Consider the following 9,554-nt stretch of genomic DNA (forward strand, 5'->3'; position numbering starts at 1 on the left):
ACAAAGGAAACTTAACATATCTGAGGGAATTAAGACGGGGGAGGAACATTGTATGAACCTTATTCTCATCAAATTTGAATCTATCTACCAAAGGAAAGTCAGCAACTATATGAGCAAAACTACAAAACACTTTCTACACAAATAAGGTCAAATCTAAACAACTGGAAAAATATTAAGTGCTCCTGGATAGGTCAAGGGAATATAGTAAAGAGTACAATACTAACTAAACTAATCTATTTATTTAGTGCTATACCAATCAAACTTCCAAGAAACTAATTAATAACCTAGAAAACATAATAACAAAATTCATCTGGAAGAACAAAAGATCAAGAATTTCAAAGGAATTAATGAAAAAAAAAATCGAATGAAGGTGGCCTAGCTGTATTTGATCTAAAATTGTATTATAAAGTAGCAGTCACCAAAACCATTTGGTATTGGCTATGAAATAGACTAGTTGATCATAGGTTAGGTTCACAAGACAAAATAGTCAATAACTATAGCAATCTAGTGTTTGACAAACCCAAAGACCCCAACTTTTGGGATAAGAATTTACTATTTGACAAAAACTGTTGGGAAAATTCGAAATTAGTATGGCAGAAACTAGGCCTTGACCCACACTTAACACTGTACACCAAGATAAGACCAAAATGGGTTCATGATCTAGGCATAAAGATTGAGATTATAAATAAATTAGAAGAACATAGGATAGTTTACCACTCAGACCTGTGGAGGAGGAAGGAATTTATGACCAAAGAAAACTAGAAATTATTATTGATCACAAAATAGAAAATTTTGATTATATCATGTTAAAAAGCTTTTGTACAAACAAAATTAATGCAGGCAAGATTAGAAGGGAATCAATAAACTGGGAAAACATTTTTACAGTTAAAAGATTCTGATAAAGGCCTCATTTCCAAAATACATAGAGAATTGACTTTAATTTATAAGAAATCAAGCCATTCTCCAATTGATAAATGATCAAAGGATATGAAGAGACAATTTTCAGATTAAGTAATTGAAACTATTTCTACTCATATGAAAAGCTGTTCAAAATCAAAATTTGTAGTGAAATGCAAATCAAGACAACTTTGAGATACCACTACACATCTATCAGATTGGCTAAGATAACAGGAAAAGATGACGAATCTTGGAGGTGATGTGGAAAAACTGGAACACTGATGCATCATTGGTGGAGTTGTGAACGGATCCAACATTCTGGAAAGGAATTCTGAACTACAGTTAAAAAGTTATCAAATTATGCATATCCTTTGATCCAGAAATGTTACTACTGGCTTATATCTCCAAGAAATATTAATGAAGGGAAAGGGACCTGTATGTGCAAAAAGCAGCCCTTTTCGTAGTAGCTAGAAACTGGAAATTGAATGGATGCCCATCAATTGGAGAATGGCTGAGTAAATTCTGGCATATGAATGTCATGGAATAGTATTGTTCTGTAAAAAAATTACCAGCAAGATGAATGCACAGAGGCTTGGAAAGATTTAAATGAACTGATGCTAAGTGAAATGAGCGTAACCAGGAGATCATTATACACTAAAACAATATTTACTATATGAGGATCAATTCTGATGGAAGTAGATATCTTCAACAATGAGAGGATGCAGATCAGTTCCTACTGATCAGTGATGAACAGAACCAGCTAACCCCAGCAAAAGAACACTGGGAAATGAGTGTGGACCATAACATTGCATTTCTCTCTTTCTGTTGTTGTTTGTTTGCATTTTTATTTTTATTCTCAGGGTTTTTTTTTAACCTTTCTAAATCCAATTTTTTGGGGGCAGCAAGATTAGTGTATAAATATGAATCATATGTTGTATTTAACATATACTTTGACATATTTAACATGTATAGGACTACCTGCCTTCTAGGGGAAGGGGTAGAGGGAAGGAGGGGAAACGTTGGAACAGAAGTTTTTGCAAGGGTCAATGTTGGAAAATTACCCATGCATATGTTTTGTCAATAAAAAACTATAATAAAAAAGGGAAAGGAAAAAAAAAGAAATATTTACATATGCTCTATTTAACCCACTAGGAAAGGGAAGATTTAAGCATGCTTTAAGGACTCCTTAACCAGGCTTCCATTACAATAACTTTACTTCATTTTACAAAACAAGCAGAACAAAGCTCCAAAAAACAACAGATTTGTTCAACATTATAGCGTTGATTACATGGTAGTAGTAGAACTGGGATTCATAGGTGAGTGTCATAATGCCTAGATTGTCAAAAATTGTTATTGCATAAAGTAAAAGTGATCACTACTTTTGGATCTTCATATTTTTGTCTCAATAATTCTCCCCACCTACTTTTTCTTTACTACAAGACTATGTAGCCCCTTTGCATATCTGTGAAGTGCCTGATGTCCTCTCTTAATGCCCATGGTCCTCCTCTTTAAATACAAGTAGGCAGCTTTCAAGTTCTTAGTCACATAAAAGTTTTCCCTTTTCTGGAGTAAAATTTCTAGTGGAAATGACAATAATGGCTTAGTTTTCCATTTCCTTTTTTATTTTAAAAATGTATATTTAATGACCAATAACAAAAAATAAACATTATAATGCACAAATGACAATTTCATCATTTTATATATGAAATTTTAAAATTGTTATTTATAGTTCATTTAATATTAAGCTGTTATGGGAGCAGCTAGAAGTTCACTAGTGGATAGTGAACTAGCTGTGAAGTCAGGAGGACCTGAATTCAAATCTGACCTCAGACACTTAACACTTTCTGGCTGTGTGACCATGGGCAAGTCACATAACTCCAATTGCTTCAGGGGGGGAAAAAGTATGCTAATGTGGCAATAGCTAGGTAGCACAGTGGATATAATACCAGTCCTGAGTCAGGAGAACCTGAGTTCAAATGTAACCTTCAGTATTTGGTATTTAACTAGTTATGTGATTGTGGGCAAATCACTTGTCTTCCCTCACTGCCTCCTTCCCCAATGTGATGATAACTTCAGTAAGCTTCAAATTTTCCCTAAGGCCTTAAAACTATTGGCAAAACATGTGATAGGATTATCTTATAGAGAGGGAATGTGAGTACTTAATCTCCCTCAACAATTATGAATCTTCAATTTAATCATTTCCTTGCATATCTGAAATTTGAATGAACACTATTCAGTGTCAGACCTTGACCATAAGGGGGTGGTATAGAGCTTCCAAGGCATCATCTCTAAGGAACTGAGGATGTTCTTTACAACACAGCTGCACTGAATTGGTTTAACAACACCTGGAGTGTTTTGTTCAATCCTAGACACCAAATTTTATGAAGAATGTGGATAAGCTGTGGAGTAGAACTTGGAAACTGGACAAGGGGACTTGAGTCTATGCCATATGAGCATTTGTCGAGGAGACAGGGTACTAATCCTAGAGACAAGAATTGGGAGAATAAGATAAATTTTCCTTAGGTATAAGAAGGAGAAAAGAAGAATTAGATTTATCTTGCTTAGCTCTGAGAATAGATAGAGAAACAGTAGACAGGAAATGCAGAATTAAAGATTTTTGTTACACCTAACAATTAGATCTTTCTTCCACAGCTCTGGGAAAAAAAAGAGCATTGTCTGTTTTAGAGATATCCCTCAAAGAATTAACCCAAGGGAGAATAATCACTTGTGGTCTCTATCAGGTAACTCCTGTTCAATATCTATATGACTTTTAAGTTCCCTTCCAAATATAGTATTTTGTGATTCTGTAGAGCTCATGGTTCACTGAAACTTCATGGCACCTTAGAGCATCTAGTCTAAGTGCACCTTCCAGGTTTATAAATGGAATACCTGGAACAACAAAAAAAAGATAACTAAGACAAGTTTGGAAGTCTTGGTCAGCCTTCCGCATCCAACCCCTGACACAGACAAATTCCTAAATCATATCCTTATCCTCTTAACCTGAAGTTTGCCTTCTTAGATTTAGGTCATCCCTATTACTTACATCATCATCATCGCCATCACTCCCATTGTCATGATTTTCATTAATAATTACATAGTACTTTTAGATTAAAGCAAAGTGATACCATATGCTATCTCTTTTTGGTCCTCACAACAACCCTCTTTTCTCTCCCCTATCTCTGATAGGCCCTCTAAGGCTAATGAGACTTGCTCTTCTCACAATACACACTTACTTACACACATACAAGTATATAGTCTGAGCAATGAAGACAATCCACTAACGAGAGAAACAAACTTCTTTATTTAGGTGAGTTCATAAACAACTAGAATTAAGTACAGAGAATGGAAGGCTGGTTGTGACCTAAAAACTTTGAAGAATAGTTGTTGTACAAAGCATGAACAGTCACTCTGTGTCCACTAGAACATGCATTTATGTAACAGCAGGAGAGACTGAAGTTAGAAACTTCAATGAATTTCCTTGTTGTGAAAGTCTAGGTGAACCTTTCAGGTTTATAAGCTCAATCTGTTTGATAAAGATGAACATTTTCCTTCAACTCTTCCTGTTCCCCAAATAATATAGGGAATTCTGTAACAGCTGAGACAATGACTGGGTGGGAAAGTCATGGGGAGAAGAGGGTGGTGATGGGAATAAATAAATTGGAAATTACTTTAGGTCTCTCTCTACTTCATTCCTCACCTTGTCCCTACCTAGTGACATGGATAACATTTATACAGGATTTTAAAGTTTGCAAGGTAAAATATATATTTTCTTATTTTATCCTCAAAATAGTCCAATGAGGCAGGCCCACAATTATCTACATTTTACAAATGAGGTAACACAGGATGAGAGTAGTTAAGTAACTTGTCTAAGATGGTTCAGCTAGTAAGAGTCTGGGAAAGAATTTTAATGCAGGGCTTCCTAATTAAGGTCTAAGCTAGGACCTATTCACTAAATCACCCAGTTGCCTTTTGATAGTTACAAACTAAGCCAGGTCAAAGAAACTCAGCCAAAAATGCATTCTAGTGGGAATCAGTGGGTTGCCCTCTTGGCATCATGCTTTAAAAGGTGGCCATTGTTTAGGAAAGAAGAAAAACAAGCAATGTGGACCACTGAGAGAATCAGAGATCAGAACCACTCCTCAAATTCTCCCTTGACACCCTTATATTCTAGAAATTCAGTGCCTGTGATGAAAGTTTTCTCCTGGGAGCAACACTAGTCTCAGAGAACTTTTATATAAATAGTCCCTGTTGCTCTTCAGATAGACATCTCTTCCATTCTAAGCACAAAGCAGGAAAAGATGCTGTCCAGGAATCTCAGTGAGTTTTCTGAATAGTTAGTATTTTTTAAAAAGCAATTCCACTTTAATTAGCTGCCTTTCATCATTATTCTCTCTTTAGGTACCTCTCTTGCCTTTCTCTGTCTTTGTTTCAGGCACTAAAAGCCTACTACACTGAGGCTTAAGGGTCAAGTATGGAAATTTGATGAAAAGTGGATTTTTGAAGGTGGTTCAAAGAAGAAAGCAGCAAGATAATTGCAGACTGGACAAAAAACACTCCAAAAGAATAGCTAATAACAAGTCTGGGAACACAGTAGTGTGCTGAATGTTTCTTTTTGCCCTCTCTAAATGTGTTTAAATTTTCATTTTTTCCATAATTGAATGTAAAAAAAAAAATTGACACCTCTCTGTGTGTCTCTTTGTCTTTTTCTCTCTCTTTCTCTGTTCCTCACTATTTTAAATGTTTTTGGCATATCTAGTATTGATGTTTTTTGGTCAAAAGGATTTTATTGCCCTTTGAATATGATTCCAAAATTCTCTACAGAATACTGGTGTTGGCAAGTGCTAACCTAGTTCTGTATATATCTACCATGACTGCAGTTCTGGGAGTTCTGTGGTTTGATCTTTTTGGCATCTACTTTTTTATCTGAGTCCTGTTTTCATTCCAAATGGTAAGACTTATACAAGTTGTAGAATATTAAAAAGAAGACTTTTATCCTGTTTCCCTACCCCCTAAAAATCAGTCAATCAATCATAGTCTGGTCTCTTTCAATGGTATCTCTACATAAAACTGTTAAGCAGCGGAATAATAAGGACATCATTCCAATGTAAAAATCCTTTTAAGTTCATTCCTCCTAATTCCAGCTAGTCAACTAGTTCTATATCTTATATAGTTTTCTGATTGTATGACCCACTTTTTTTCCCCATCTTCCCAAAACTATTAGGAAAAACTATTAAATGCTTTGTTAAAATTTGGATTAGCTACATCTACAGCAATCCTCTAATCCCTCAATTTTGAAACCTGATCAAAAAACAAAGATTTACATTGCTAATCTTTTATGGCCCTTTCTTGAGAGACACTAGTTATTTTTGATTAATGTTTTGTTTTCTTGTTGCTGCTGTTACTGCTGCTGCTGTTGTTGTTTTTCTTATTTATCTTTCATTCTTAAAGAGGATCATGTCATTAGGGAAGGGATACCATGACTTGCAAGTGATTTGGATTTAAGTGAGAAAGGATATACAAGATTACCCATCTTACTTTCCCTTCCAGAGCAATCTGAGACCAGTGGCCAGATATAGATCAGGACCATTAAAGATGGTTCTTGCTTACTTTTCTAGATGTTCACTAACCATTCTTTTATTAATATGTTTTAGAATTTTGCCAAAAATCACAGTCAAGATCACTGATGCATGGAACGTGGATTCTGATTTTGAAAATGAAGTAATTTGCCAAATTCAATCATTTTTACACCTCCCATTTATAATCAGCTTTTAAAAAAGCACTGACAGTCACATAGCATTTGTATTTATTTAGTAAGGACAAAAATTATACATACACACACATATATATACTATTTCTAGTATAAGATAGCTAGATAATCTCTCACTCTTTTTATTTATCTGAAAAGTCATCTCATTTGTATCCATATTTGTTCAATCCCTTCCAGTTTTTTTTTTCATTCCAGTTGAAAACTTCTTCATTGTTTTCCAGAATTTTCAACCATTTCCGCATTCTAGGATGTAACTGGTCTTGTCCTAGTGAGATGCTGCTCCTTTACTCTCTTCCTCTTAATCTTGGGTTTTAAACTCCCAAGTTTCTTAATGTCTCATTTGATATACTTTATACTATATCATTTTTCCTATTCCAGACCATGGAAGAGTAAATCAAGTACCCACATTTATATTATTTTTTTCTCCAGATTTTAACAGTTAACATTACTTTGAATAAAATTCTACTACTTCAGGATATTTGATTAGTTAATTGGAATTTGTGAGTGTATCCCCTAAAAATAATCACAAATTACACATTTACCATTTGAAGCTTTTTTCTGAAGACAGTCTTTCCCTGAAGCCGGTGGCAAATGTATCGTGGGTAACTCAATTTTATTCCCCCTCCCCACTTTATAGTATTTTATTTTTCCCAATTGCATGTTAACATAGTTTTAAACATTCATTTTTGTATTTTGAGTTCCAAATTTTCTTCTCCCTAGTACCATTACCTCCTTCCTCTGCAAGAAAACAAGTAATCTGATGCAGCTTATACATGTACTATCACTTTAAACATATTTCCATATCACTCATGTTGTGAAAGAAAAATAAGAACTAAAGAAAAAACTACAAGAATAAAATGAAAGTAGTATGTCTTCATCTGAATTTAGTCTCCATATTTCACTGAATGTGGATGACATTTTCCATCACAAGTCTATTGGAATAGCATTGGATCACTGTATTGTTGAAAAGAGTTAAGTCTGTTATAGTTGATCATCCCATAATCTTTCCTGTTACTGTGGAAAATATTCTCCTGATTCTGTTCATTTCATTTAGCATCAGTTCATATAAGTGTTTCTAGTTTTTTCCAAAATCTTACTGCTCAGTATATCTCATAGAATAATAGTTTACAAATGTATTTCATTACTGAGCTTTTGTACCTCCTTTTCCTTTTGGCCCATTTGACTTATTAAAGGGTCCTTTTCTTCAATGAGCTTTTGTATATCCTTTTTCATTTGGCCATTCCTCCTGGGAGGTTAAGCCAAGACTTTAACCCATATATGCATACAGGCAATGCAACAAAGTCCTTCACCCAATACTAGCAAATGGACCCTTGTAATCTCCTTGTGACCAGTAGTTGGAATCCATCTGTGAGCTGAGAGCTTTGGAAACCAAGATGCAGTTTCTGATTCAATCATCCCCAATTTCTGCTGCTGGTTTGCTGCTAGAGCTGTTATGACACAGTCTATACTGAGTTGTGCTCTACTACTCTCTAGTGGGACAGATTTTTCCTACCTATGTTTTAAGATGCCCTAGGCTTAAAAATTGTTTCATTCAATCCTATTGTGAGTTTAGACTCTCTAGAATTAGTTTCAATGCTTTATTTAAAAGTTATCTGGAAGAGAATTTGGGAAAACTAAGTCAAGTTCTTACCTTTACTCAGCCATCTTGGCTCCATAGAATGTTTCTGAAGGGGATTAGTAAAATTAAGCTTAATTGCTAAGGATTAATTGATTTTTCATAATGGTAATAAGGTAAAGAAGGGCTTGTTAGAAACAGAATTTACTTCATGTAAGACAACAGAAGAGGGCATAAGCTAATGTTTTGCAAAAATAAAAGTACAAATCTCTCTCTCTACCAACAGGAGCTATCTGAGAAGGCATAACTGATAAACTCCAATTAGAAGAGGGTGTTATTGGATGAATTTTCTATCAGAGCTGCGTGTCCTGTCCTTCAAGTCATCAAGACAGTGACTGTAGAAATGCTTCTCTTCATGACTTCCTAGTTTAAATTTTCTCCCAATCTTCTTTCAAGAAACTTCATGGATTCTGTGACTAAGATTTCTTTCATGACTCATTTTCATGCTTAAATTCTTCCCTTGGGATCTGTGGACTAATGGAACTGCATTATTACTCTATGGACAAAGAGATTTAACTTTGAGTCTTGTATTAAAAAAAAAAAAAAAAAAAAAAAAGACCAAAGAGAAAGAAACAACAATATTACTTTGTTGTAATGTGACTCTGACTGGCAATTTCATGAATAGGCATAAATAGCCAAAGTCTATAGCCCCAACTATTTTATATCCATTCCAGTCAGTGTACTACACCAATATCTGCATAATTCCTAGTTTTCATGTAGCTGTGATGACTGCCTTCATACCACTGTAGTCTCAGGGACATCTGCAGGGAGCAGGAAGATGAAGATGAGAACAACCAGTATCTGTAGCAGAGTTAACTTTACATCTTCATTTTAGTATCAGGAACTTTGCCTTCAGGATTCCAGGCATTTAATTTTTTAAGCACTTTTACTTCTCCTCTACTTTATTTCACTTCTATTAGAAGTATTAAGTCAGAGAAATCATTCTTTGAAAAAAATGTTCATTTACCTTCAAGTATTTGAAGGATTGTAATGGGTATAAACATTGGATTTATTCTTCCTAAGCTCAGAGGTTAGAACAAGGAGCTAAGAACAGAAATTGCAGAGAGACAGGTTTCATTTTGACACAGGATGAATTGGCTAGCAAGAAAGATCATCTAAAGATGGAAGAAATTGCTTCAAAGAGTGGTAGGTTCTCCTGAGGGTTCTATAAGAGGTTGGACAGTCATTTGTCACCTATACAATAGAAATCATCCTTACTATAGTGCAAGAGGTTGAATGACCTCTGAAGTACCT

Source organism: Sarcophilus harrisii, chromosome 3 (assembly GCF_902635505.1).
Source record: "Sarcophilus harrisii chromosome 3, mSarHar1.11, whole genome shotgun sequence".
Taxonomy (NCBI): Eukaryota; Metazoa; Chordata; class Mammalia; order Dasyuromorphia; family Dasyuridae; genus Sarcophilus; species Sarcophilus harrisii.